Here is a 12,151-nt window from a genome sequence, read left to right as displayed (position 1 = left end):
CTGAAGGGATGTGTGAGAATGGAGATGCTATGTAACGTAGAGTGGGCTACACATAACACAGCCACTGGTTGATTCTTTCCCTAGCCTTCTTCCATTTGCAGAACCTGGAGGTAGCCATCGCCTAATTTGGGTTTGATGTTCAAGATTTCAGTTAACTTACATTTTTTTTAACTCATTGCACCTTCCACGCCTAAAGGTAGACGTTGGTCCTTTACTCTGTCAGGCTTCTAATTGGACTTTTGAGGCCTTCTTCATGCAACAGTGCCACTACTGCATCAGACGTCTGGGGTTGTTATTAACCACAACCGATAACTGGAATAATTTAGTCATTGAGAAGAGGTGAAATTAAATCTCTTGATGGACAGGACTGTAGGCAGCCATGATCAGTGGAGAGGTTCAGCGCAATTGCTCACAGAGACATTTTTTTTAATGGGTGAGTCGGCTGGAACAATATAGCCAGTGTATTTTGCAAATGCAACCTGATACCTAATCATTTAATTTGACCAGTTGCTAGTTGGCAATTGTTCAAAATAGACTTCTATATTGGCTTCACATCTTCTGTTGCCCCAGTCAACTTAATATTCTGTCGAAGGAAGGAAAGGATCGATGAATTCAGGAACATTGAGGGGTGTCCCACCTTAGCAACCTTAAGACTCATGCACTTCAACTCCCAGAATTCTCCAGCCAGTTACAACAGTCTCCTATAAAGAAACAACTTCTAAATATTTTTCCCTTAATGTTGTGATTTTGTGTTAGCCTTGGTGGAGCAGTGGGCTAATGCCTCCTTAAGTAACACCAGCTGCCTGCAATTAGTGCAGGTTCGCGTCCCACCAGGCTCAAGGTTGACTCAGCCTTCCATCCTTCCGAGGTAGGTAAAATGAGGACCCAGATTGTTGGGGGCAATAAGCTGACTTTGTAATAATGCCGCTTGGGGGGGGCGAAAGCCCTAATAAGCAGGCATATACATAGAATGAAGGCTATTGCTAAGCACATTGATTTGTGCTTCTTAGATTGTAAGCCGCCCTGAGTCTTCGGAGAAGGGCGGGATATAAATGGGATTAAATTAAAATTAAATTAAATTAAAAATTAAAATTAAATTATTTCAAGGGGGTGGGGTAAGATGTTAGTCTATTCCACAATATGCACGAACATAGTCTTGCCATCACAACCAGTGGCATTACCGTCCAAACATTTGAGCATCTGCAGTTAATGTTTTATTTCAGTATCTTTTTTATGCGTGTTGTTCAAATGTCATCTTGGTGTTTGTTGTGAATCAGCAATGATGACAACATAAACTAAATATTAGACATCAACAAGTTTAGTCCCTTCAGAATAGCAAAAAAAATGTGACTATAAAAAAAAAATCCAAGGTGCAGAGGCAATCATATTCTATCTTGGCCTGATACAAGAGTTGTATTGTGATTATAATCTTGTTAGAGGTTATACCTATCACACAAGTTCAAGTAAAACCCACTACAATAGTTGGGTTTTCCGTGACATTCATAAGCATGCCAATAACCATGATTTACTGACCAAACTATAATTACTTGCACCCATACAACTGATGGACCAAGGTTTGTTGTTCCAGGTTTTTGAGTTCCTACTGGAGCCCATGATCAGGAAACTGCTGTCTCCCCAGAATATGTGCACTGGGCTGTTCTATGTGATGTATTTATATGGTATCTGGTTGTGTGTTGTTACAATTAACAACTAAAAACATAACAACTAAAATGAAAAACCAATTAACAACTAAAAGCTACACACAACCAGGCACCATATATTTATGTATCAATTATGGAGTTTCCCCCTATGTTGTATTTGTCTACATGCTTCTAATATGGACATTTTGACAAGTGTTTCCTAATATGTATTTATGTGTGCCTGTTCTCCTAAGATGCTCATTTCTGTGTGTCGTTTCTCGTCAGCTGAACCAATTTGTATCTCCAAGAACGGAACCTCCTCAGCACGGCCTATGGCTTATGTCCTCACTGCAGTTGGCTATGGCTTCTAAACTGTCTCAGGCATTGTTAGAAAACATACAAAGCTTCACCCTTCTTCTGTGGGTGTCTGAAGTGCCCCTTGGAGCCTGGCTTCTTGTAGAAGCAGAAATACCTCCAGAAGTTTGTAACACTCGGTTGGTCTTTGTCATAAGTTCCTGCATCATTAGGGACCAACAAGGGTGTTACTATCCCATCTCGTGCTCTAGTTCAAAAGCGAAATTAGCACCAATAACTGCTGGTTCTGTCATAATAACAAATGTGTTCATGGGAGGAGATCCATCTTGAGTGTTTTCTCAGAGAAGCTTTAAATATAGTTGAGTCCAGTGTGTTCTTCTGATCTTGTTTTATTTTATTTTATTTTATTTTTAAGACCCTTTAATTCCTTTATTTAGGGTAGAGTCAGGACGATTGGATGGAGCTGAGCATTTACTGGCTGGATGCCCTTCCTGACGGCTACACAGAGTTCACAGCAGATAGTTTTGTCTTTGTGCCCTGATAGAGAAAACATCTGTCACTGCGTAGCATTGAACTCTCAACCTTCAGAGGGAGAGGCAAGCATCTTGACCTCTAGGCCACCACGCGACTCCTTGTTTAATCATTTGTACTGGCAGCTTTCTCCTGAGTTTTTAACACCCTGTAAAATGATTATTGGGGGTTTCATGGATGCTTGTTGTCTCTGAGTTGATTTGCGATGACATTAAAAAGAGACTAATTCTTGGTCTCTTTGCCAGCGATGTTCTCAAAATATTAACCAACAATTAGAAGACCTTGTGCACGTGGTTCACCAGCTACTTTCTTTCTCTCATTTTTTTAAGCAACCCCCATCTATTTATGCAGGAAAATGTAATGATAATAAGAGGAGCTGCTGGAATTATGCAGCTGGCCCCTTCACGTCTCCAAATGCTTGACCTTTGTAATGAATTTTGTTCTGCCGTATAAGGCAAGGCAGGAGAAATTTCCCCCTCATTAGAAACACAGCTAAATGAGAGCCATTGGTGTGAAGTCATCCCATAATATTTAGTTTGCTCCTAATGCTCTATTGCAGGAGTCCCCAACCTCTAGCACCGGGCCGTGGCATGCCAAAAACTGGTCCTGTGCAAACAAGCATCTGTGGGATGCAGGCAGTACACCAAACCACGCATCCCTCTGGTCTGCGGTAAAACCTTTTCTCCATGGAACCGGTCCCTGGTGCCCAAAAGGCTGGGAACCACTGCTCCGTTGTGTAATCCTGATTTTCTCTTGCTTAGATCTTGACCAGGTCCTTACATTTTCAGAGTTCTCTGAGGTGTCAAACGCCACCTGGTTTCAATTTTTCACGCTTGCTTCTTTCCCCAGCTATGGATGGAAGAGATTGACCACCAGACTATTAATGTATCAGTTTAACATTTGAGGTTTGGTTCAGCAATCAAACAAGACAGGTGCAGACTCCAATGGACAGTTGTTGTTGTTGTTAGTTGCAAAGTTGTGTCCGACCCATCGCGACCCCATGGACAACGTTCCTCCAGGTCTTCCTGTCCTCTACCATCTTCTGGAGTCCATTTAAGCTCACGTCTACTGCTTCAGTGACTCCATCCAGCCACCTCATTCTCTGTCGTCCCCTTCTTCTCTTGCCCTCAGTCTTTCCCAGCATTAGGCTCTTCTTCAGTGAGTCCTTCCTTCTCATTAGGTGGCCAAAGTATTTGAGTTTTAGCCTCAGGATCTGGCCTTCTAAAGAGCAGTCAGGGTTGATCTCCTCTAGGACTGACCGGTTTGATCGCCTTGCAGTCCAAGGGACTCGCAGGAGTCTTCTCCAGCACCATAGATCAAAGGCCTCAATTCTTTGGTGCTCAGCCTTTCTTATGGTCCAAATTTCACTGCCATACATTGCAACTGGGAAGACCATACCCTTGACTATATGCAATTTTGTTGGCAGGGTGACGTCTCTGCTTTTTAGTATGCTGTCTAGATTTGCCATGGCTTTCCTCCCCAGGAGCAAGCTTCTTTTAATTTCTTGGCTACAGTCCCCATCTGCAGTGATCTTGGAGCCCAGGAAAATAAAATCTGTCACTACCTCCATTTCTTCCCCATCTATTTGCCAGGAATTGAGAGGGCCAGATGCCACGATCTTGGTTTTCTTAAAGTTTAGTTTCAACCCAACTTTTGCACTCTCCTTCTTCACCCGCAACAAGAGACTCTTCAGTTCCTCTTCACTTTCTGCCATTAGAGTGGTATCATCTGCAATGGACAGTTACGACTGCAGAAAAAACAACTGCAACCAGCCTGCCTTCCATTGAGGACCGGTATATTGTGCAGGTCAGAAGGAGGGCTGGGAAGGTATTGGACATGGTCTGTTTCAACGCATCCACTCAGGATGGCTCTGTAGGGCTTTGCATGCCAAAACAACTAGACACAGTGATAGTTTTTTTTCCCCTTGTGCCATCACTCTGCTGAATGCCTAATTCTTACAATACTGTCTGATGTCTAAGTATATTCACCCATGTTGTGTGGCTGTATTATTATTATCCTTTTCATCTTCTCTACTACCCCGTTATCAATATCATATTATCATTATTATTACTCTGTTGTTTTGTGTATACACTGAGACCTTCTGCACCAGAGACTAATTCCTTGTGTGTCTAATCACATTTGGCCAAATAAAGTATTCTATTATTCTATTCTATTCTATTCTATTCTATTCTATTCTATTCTATTCTATTCTATTCTATTCTATTCTATTCTATTCTATTCTATTCTATTCTATTCCTAATTCTAATTCTAATTCTATGTTCTTATTCAATTCTATTTTCTTTTTCTATTCTATTCTACTCTTATTCTATTTTCTTATTGTATTTTCTAATTCTATTCTATTCACTTATTCAATTCTATTCATTTTCCTATTCTGTTCTGTATTCTATTCATTTTCTTATTCGATTCTATTCTTATTTTATTTTCTTATTCGATTCTATACTATTATTCAATTCTATTCATTTTCTTATTCTATTCTATTCATTCTATTCTATTCTATTCTATTCTTATTCTATTTTTTTATTCTATTCTATTCTTATTCTATTTTCTTATTCTATTTTCTTATCTGATTCTATTCTAATTCTTATTCTATTTTCTTATTCAATTGTATTCATTTTCTTAATCTATTTTATTCTGTTTTCCTATTCTATTCTATTCTACTCTAATTCTTATTCTATTTTATTATTCTATTCTACTCACTTTCTTATTCTATTCCATTCTATTCTATTCCGATTTGAGAGAAGGATGTGTGATGTGGACATCTTTTTAAATGTCATGTGCTGTCTCAAAATCTATGCCTGTTTCAACGAGATGCAAATAAAGATTTTACCAGGGATCTTCTCTCATTATTGCTGCAGCTAATAAAAATTATCTCCTTATCAATACTACACAACATTAACAGATTACTGACTGCCGTATCCCAAAGACTGAGTCAATCCCTAATATTTGTACAAAAACTATTTCTATTCCTTGTCCTTTCAATCTTCATCTTTTACAAAATGGGCTTCTTAAGCACCTACATTTCAATCTCTGGGACCCCGTGTGGCTTGCCCTCACCGTAGTCAGTCAAATCAACAGCATCTGCTAAGTGGGATTTGACCATATTTGTTCAATTTTTGAAATGAAGTACAATTGTGTCTACCGGTCCCTGGGGGAAGAAAAAGGGATTGGTAACTGCTTAAATATCCATGCTGAACAAAATATTCATAGTGCCAGCCCTGAGGCTTCTAATGCCCAGATAGCAAATGTGATTGAATTTTTTAAATCCTTTTGTCCATATGCAGCCTCCAATCTGTTCAGGATTGTTAAAATTCCAAAGTATTGCCCTGCTTTCCCTGAAGAATAGTGGGAAGAATTAAGGGTGGTGTCTGGAACAGATGGGGTGTCAGGAGCTGAAAGACAGGGGAAAAAAATAATCCTTTTTTAAAAGGGATGCTAGTTAACTCCTTGCATGCTTGATACTGTCATGACTCCAGGATTCATCGGCAATAGAAACAGGGGACTCAAGAAGAGCAACAAAGATGATTGGGGGACTGGAGGCTAAAACATATAAAGAACAGTTGCTGGAATTGGGTATGTGTAGTTTAACGAAGAGAAGGGTGAGGGGTGACATGATAGCAGTGTTCCAATATCTCAGGGGCTGCCCCAAAGAAGAGGGAGTCAAGCTCTTCTCCAAAGGACCCGAAGGCAGGACAAGAAGCAACGGATGGAAACTAGTCAAGGAGAGAAGCAAGCTAGAACTAAGGAGAAACTTCCTGACAGTTAGAACAATTAACCACTGGAACAACCTGCCTCCAGAAGTGGTGAATGCTCCAACACTGGAAGTTTTTAAGAAGAGACTGGCCAGCCACTTGTCTGAAATGGTATAGGGTTTCCTGCCTGAGCAGGGGGTTGGACTAGATGACCTCCAAGGTCCCTTCCAACTTTATTATTATTATTATTATTATTATTATTATTATTATTATTATTATTATTATTATTATTATTATTATTTTATTATTATTATTATTCACAATGTGGCTGAGCTGGTATTGGCACATTTTGAAGGCAAGGGTGTCATTCAGCTGCTGAGGAACTCCCTATTAGTCTTAAGATCACCGATTGATTAATTAATTGATTGATTGAAGTTTCTCCTTAGTTCTAGGTTGCTTCTCTCCTTGACTAGTTTCCATCCGTTGCTTCTTGTCCTGCTTTCAGGCGCTTTGGAGAATAGCTTGACTCCCTCTTCTTTGTGGCAGCCCCTGAGATATTGGAACACTGCTATCATGTCACCCCTCACCCTTCTCTTCATTAAACTACACATACCCAATTCCAGCAACCGTTCCCGATATGTTTTAGCCTCCAGTCCCCCAATCATCTTTGTTGCTCTTCTCTGTACTCTTTCTAGAGTCTCAACATCTTTTTTACATCTTGGTGACCAAAACTGGATGCAGTATTCCAGATGTGGCCTTACCAAGGCATTGTAAAGTGGTATTAATACTTCATGTGATCTTGATTCTATCCGTCTGTTAATGCAGCCTAGCACTGTGTTGGCTTTTTTGGCAGCTGCAGCACACGGCTGGCTCATATTTAAGTGATTGTCCACTAGGACTCTGAGATCCCTCTCACAGTTGCTACTATTGAGCAAGGTACCCCCTATACTATACTTGTACATTTGGTTTTTCTTGACTAAGTGCAGAACCTTACTTTTTTCACCACTGAATTTCATTTTGTTAGATAGCGCCCAGTGTTCGTGTCTGTCCAGATCCTCCTGTATCTTAAGCCTAGATGTAGTAGAAGAGCATCCATCAGTAAAACCATTGTGCAGGCCCCCGATGGGTGTACAAGATTGCTGTTACCTGGGTCTCCTGAAAGGCTAACAAGGATGGGACTAAATCTATATTCTGTAATAAACCCTAAGTACTAGGGAAACCCAATGTCCATTTTCTTCCACTGAAGTTCTGTTGGGATCATGCTGAATTCACATCATCTCCAGAACGCCTCGTTGCAAGGCCTTGATGGGGCATAGGAGTGAACCCATGGCACAAAAGCAGTCTGCAAAAATGGGAGGTGTAAGAGACCCTGTCATTGTGCAATTATCCCGTCTTTGTGACCATAGCTGAGACCTTGTGAGAAAGAAGCCAGACAACTTTGAATGGTAACAAAGCAACACAGAAAACCCAGTTCTGCTTTTGAACGCTTGTTTGTTTATTTGGATTAGGTAGTATATTTCTTTTGGGAATGTCCCCAAAGTGCTTTTTTTTTTCCAAAAGGCAACTGGGCTTTGCTTTTTTCCTTGAAGACGTTTCGCTTCTCAACCAAGAAGCTTCTTCAGCTCTGAAGAAACACTTTTGGGACAACAAAGGACCTGGATGACTCAGAATCTCCATAGACGTTTATTTCTGGAACTTCTTCCTGTTTTTCCTATGAGATTAGTTGCACTGATGTAGTGACAAAAGGGAGGGAGGGAGGGAGGGAGGGAGGAAGGAAGGAAGGAAGGAAGGAAGGAAGGAAGGAAGGAAGGAAGGAAGGAAGGAAGGAAGGAAGGAAGGTCCTTGCCACCAGTTCTAGTCCTGCAGGATATTCACTGTCACCCAATTTATTCTTGCCTTTTTGTCTACAGGTTGGGCATACTTGCAAACAGAACACTATGCTGTATCAACTTCTTTTTTTCTTAAATGGAGTCAACACAACTGGGCATATCGTGGAACATGAATTAAGATGCTTTATAATTAATGATCCAAATAGCATAAACTCTGCAGAATGGTGCTAGACAGATATTTATTGGTCAGGCATCCTGGGCAGACTTACGTTTGCTGATAAGATCCTCCAACGTGGCACATTTTCCCATCCTGACAGTGTAAAAGTTTGAAGGTAAATTTACCCCATATTGTTTCGGAGCGAAGAAGCATCCTTGCATGCTTTTGTGAAGAGATGTAGAACCAAAACAAAGACCGGAAGTCCTGCCATAAAACTTTAAACTCCATCCACTTAACTAAGCTAAGCATGGTATTCACTATACAGCTAGACTACAATTCCCATAAGGCATCTCTTGATGAAATAACATTTAACCCTGTAAATGCTACATGTTCTGACATATAATGCTACTAGGGTGCTACATCAACCCTGTAAATGCTACATGTTCTGACATATAATGCTACTAGGGTGCTACATTAACCCTGTAAATGCTACATGTTCTTACATATAATGCTACTAGGGTGCTATATTAACCCTGTAAATGCTGTATACATTAACACAGTTCTTAATTTCTAAACTAGATATAAACTGGAGCAGCTGAATATATACTGGTCCAGCACAGGGCAGGATGTCCTTTTACAAATATTGTATAGGACTTGGGAGCCTGCAGGATTCTGCTCGGCCTTTTCAGGCCTCCTCAGACTCATCTTGACCTTTTAGTCTGAAAACAACTTGTTTTTAATGTGTGGTCATATTTGCTGGATAATCCCTGCTTATCAGCTTAATTCTACTTATCCACTGCCTGCCTCATGCACTTTCCTGCAGCTTGACCACTCAGCCAGGCTGGATTATGAGGCTGCAACTCTTCTTCCAGGTCCCAGAAAGCATCAGTGGAGCATCATGAAGAGAAAGCCATTCTTACCCAACGCAGAAGACATTTTCTCTTCCATTTTCTCATCCTGGAGATTTTAATGAGGAAAGGAGTCTCGAGGCCAGGTCTAAACATCTCACCCTAGGAAACTTGTTAACTACAGCATTCCCAAGAGTTGGTTCCAGTGCCTCTCTCTGAACAGTGAGGATAAACAAAATAAGATTTACACTTTCAAAAAATAAGATTTACATATGAAGAAATATTGTTCAGATGCAGCTGCGATGTATTTTTAATAAATGATTTTAATAAAACAGATGGCTCACCTGTTTTACTGAGATTAAAACTATATGGTACCATTGTATAGGGACGCGGTGGCTCAGTGGGTTAGGACGCTGAGCTTGTCGATCAGAAGGTATGCAGTTTGGCGGGTCGAATCCCGAGTGCCGCGTAACAGAGTGAGTGCCAGTTACTCGTCCCAGCTTCTGCCAACCTAGCAGTTCGAAAGCACATAAAAATGCAAGTAGAAAAATAGGGACCACTCCGGTGGGAAGGTAACAGCGTTCTGTGCGCATTTGGTGTCTAGTCATGCCGGCCACATGACCACGGAGACGTCCTCGGACAAGCGCTGGCTCTTCGGCTTTGGAACGGAGATGAGCACCGGCCCCTAGAGTTGGAAACGACTAGCACGCATGTGCGGGGGAACCTTTACCTTTTACCTTTACCTTTTCCATTGTATGGCTTAGTCAAGTTATAGAAAGTATGACTAAGTGCTTAGTCATGAGGTTACTTATTCTGGAGGTGTCCTTCCCTCAGTTTTCTTGCTACCCACAAATCCCAATTAGCACACAAAGCTAGAGGAACACAAATTGATCTCCAATTCTTTTCGACATCACCCCTGCATCCTGACTTAGTATTTTGGCAAATCAAAACTCGTTTCTCTTGATTTTGGCTGATGCTCCATCTTAGCTGTTGATCTGCACATGTTGCATAGTTTAGGTAATGACCTTAGCATGGGAAGGTTCATCCAGATGTAGATGAATGACAATCCCCAACATCTTTAGTCAGCAAACTGGATGGAAAGGATCCCGGGAATTCTTGTCTACCTGTACCGGAAGAGCTACAAATTCTCTTTTGTGTCACAGAACATAGAATAAAAGTCTTTGAGGTCTTCTAGTCCAACCCCCTGCTCAAGCAGGAGACCATACACCATTTCAGACAAATGGTTTTCCAGTGTCTTTTTGAAAGCATTCAGCAATGTAGCACCCACAACTTCTGAAGGCAAGCCGTTCCACTGGTTGATTGCTCTCATCATTAGGAAATTTCTCCTTAGTTCTAGGTTAGTTTCCTTGGTTAGTTTCCATCCATTGTTTCTTGTCTTGCCTTTTAGTGCTTTGGAAAATAGTTTGACCCCCTCATCTTTGTAGGAGCCCTTCAAATATTGGGACACGGCTATCATGTCACCCCTAGTCTTTCTCTTCATTTAAACTAGACATACCCAATTCCCGCAACCGTTCTTCATACGTTTTAGCCTCCAGCCCCCTAAACATTTTTGTTGCTCTTCTCTGTACTCTTTCCAGAGTCTCAACATCTTTTTTGTATTGTGGTGGCCAGAACTGGATGCAGTATTTCAAGTGTGCTCTTACTAAGGCTTTAAGTAAAGTAAAGGTAAAGGTTCCCCCGCACATGCGTGCTAGTCGTTTCCAACTCTAGGGGCCGGTGCTCATCTCCATTTCAAAGCCAAAGAGCCAGCGCTTCTCCAAGGATGTCTCCGTGGTCATGTGGCCGGCATGACTAGATGCCAAAGGCGCACGGAACGCTGTTACCTTCCCACCGTAGTGGTCCCTATTTTTCTACTTGCATTTTTACGTGCTTTCGAACTGCTAGGTTGGCAGAAGCTGGGACGAGTAACAGGCGCTCACTCTGTTACACGGCACTCAGGATTCGATCCGCCAAACTGCCGACCTTCTGATCGACAAGCTCAGCGTCCTCACCCACTCAGCCACCGCGTCCCTAAGGCTTTAAGGTCTGGGCTATATTACCTAATTTCTTTAAGGTATGGGCTAGAAAAATCAAAATACTGAAACTACAGAAATATTAACACCCCCTCTTTTTTTCTTTTTTTTGATGCATAGAGATTTTATTCAAAAGACTGAAAGCTCAGTTCTACCAGAGACATCTTGCCTTGACTAGATTCTGACTGAACATATTTCTGGAAGTAGGTCAAACCCATCCAATCCCCTAGACAGAGTAGAGAGCAGTCGAGACAACTTTAGGCAAGCTAACCCTACAAAAGGGTTAAATGAACAGATCTGCCCACTGACCCTCTTTAAGCAGCCACCCTGGGGTCTGGCCTCCTTCTAAGCCCTCCAGCTCCTCTCCCCTTCCCTCTGCAGAGGACCTGTCCTCACGTTCAGGACATCAGGGCTGCAACTTCCTTGAAGCAACCCTAGGAAGGAGACCTTCAGCTTTCAAAGACCTTCCCATCTAAAGAAAAACAACTCGAGGATCCTTTCTCCTCTCAAGGAATCCTTCCACTTTGAAATCTCTCAAGGAGGTCATTTTTGCCCAGCTGAACATGTTTCTTGGCGATGCTTTTACATCTGCCAGCAAAGCTCTCCAAAAATCTAGCTCAGCAGTTGTCGTTCTGAAACTTTGCACAGAATTACCTGAGAACATCTGGCTCAAGGTAAGAGAAATAAAATACATGTTGCCCATCCTATCAACTCCCCCTTATTTCTTTTCAGCAATTTTAACCAATTTTTAACCTATTATTTAACCAATCTGTTTAGGATACCTCTGTTTCCTTTGTCACATTTCTTACATCTAGGAGATCTCTCTTTCACAGGCTTTTCAATATATTACTTTCAGCTGGCAGCACCCATACAAAATCCTGGTTTAATTACCATATGAAGAGCTTCAGATATTTCTGCCATAAGAGAACACAATCCAGGAAACTCAGGAGAAAGCCAAAAAATTTACATACATACATACATACATACATGTATGTATGTATGTAATTTTTTTGGCTTGCTAACAAAGAATAAAGGGAGACCGATAAGCAAGTGGATTCTGAATGCTTAACAAACATTTAACATGTATA

This window comes from Vipera ursinii (genome assembly GCF_947247035.1).
Source record: "Vipera ursinii genome assembly, chromosome: 5".
Lineage (NCBI taxonomy): Eukaryota > Metazoa > Chordata > Lepidosauria > Squamata > Viperidae > Vipera > Vipera ursinii.
This window is presented reverse-complemented; position numbering follows the sequence as displayed.